General features: G+C 34.5%; 1 pseudogene; it reads right to left on the reverse strand.

The window, feature by feature from the left end:
• Positions 1-659: 659 nt before the first annotated feature.
• On the reverse strand, positions 660-778 carry LOC120585583 (uncharacterized; annotated as a pseudogene).
• Between the last annotated feature and the right edge of the window lie 678 nt (positions 779-1,456).

The raw sequence follows: 1,456 nt of genomic DNA on the forward strand, positions 1-1,456 counted from the left end.
TTGAATGCTTTCTCCAAACCCTAGGTCACTTTCACAATGGTTTTGGTATAAAAGTTTTTTATTTTTTTTTCTTCTCTTTTTAAAGATAAGATTAATTAGGCTGACCAGAATTTGGAAATCTAAAAGACTGAAGGAAATTAAACGTAATTATTATTTGTTATCCTGACAAAAATTACTGTGAAGAAGTCAATTTTATGCATCTTAATTTGTTCTACCTTCAAAGCAAACCACCCAGAATCAAGTGCTTTAATTATACAGGTCGACTCTTCCTAGGCCATTAAACACAGAAAGCATTAGTAAATTCACCAAGAATCAATTCATAGGATGCCAATTTGCCTGAAAGCAAATGGATAAATGTCCAGTTTAGTGAGAGACCAGTTCACACTCATTTTTGCCATTCAGTGATTTGTTTTGGTGAATTGTTTGGCTTCAGATATACTGTTATCAGTTGCATGAGTATCATTGTTATTGGTTATGCTGTAATGTAGAAGTGGTTTTAATTATTCCAAGCATCCTTTCCTTTCATTTACGGAAGAAGCATTTTTATTTTATTTTATTTTTATTTTATTTTTTTTTAGGCGAGGCAATCTTTGATTGTCCTCACAGATTGCAAGGACCTTTCGGTTTACAATCTCTTATTCTTTTATTTTATTTTTTTATGCCTACAGCACCTGGTCTTCCTGGGTGGTCTCCCATCTAATTACTATCCAGGCCTGACCCTGCTTAGCTTCTGAGATCAGACGGGATCGGTCTTGTACAAGGTAGCATGGCCATAGACAGAAGAAGCATTTTTAGCACTGACACAATACCAGACCTTAGAGACATACTAAGTACTAATAAAGTATATATTACAAATGTAATATATGTAACATTGTAACAGAAACAACATATATCTTATAAATATTCTTTAAAAATATTAATAATGTGCTTTCTGGGTTAGAAGGCTTGATTAATTGTGGGCAGGTATCATCTCTAAACCATGGTACACTTGACAGTGAAAAGTAGGCTATTAATACATTGAAACAGTAGAAGTAAAGAAAGACTATTTCGAGGAAATCAGAATTATATGATCACCTTGGCTGTAAGAGAAGAGGGTAAGGTATGGGCTCCTGAGGAAAATGATGACATTTGATTTGAGACATTAATAATAAGTAGAATTTCCTTATTCTGAGTGAAGAAAATCCACCTCATGGACAAATGAGCATGAGCGAGGTACAGTCAAGGAAGTACCTTGTGTGCCCAGTAAATGGTGGAAGATGCAGGAAAGTGTAGCTGTGTCCTAACTATGGAAGACCTCAAATTTAGATTTTTTTTTTTCTGTAGGATAGAGAGATCAATCGAAGGTGTTTGAGAAAGAAATAGAGAAAGAGAAGTGAAGTTTAAGTGGTTAATACCTTGTGTTTTAGACACCAAGACACCGACATTTGCATCCCAGCTCCTGTATATTTACAACTGT

Source organism: Pteropus medius, unplaced genomic scaffold (genome assembly GCF_902729225.1).
Source record: "Pteropus medius unplaced genomic scaffold, Ma_sr-lr_union100, whole genome shotgun sequence".
Taxonomy (NCBI): Eukaryota; Metazoa; Chordata; class Mammalia; order Chiroptera; family Pteropodidae; genus Pteropus; species Pteropus medius.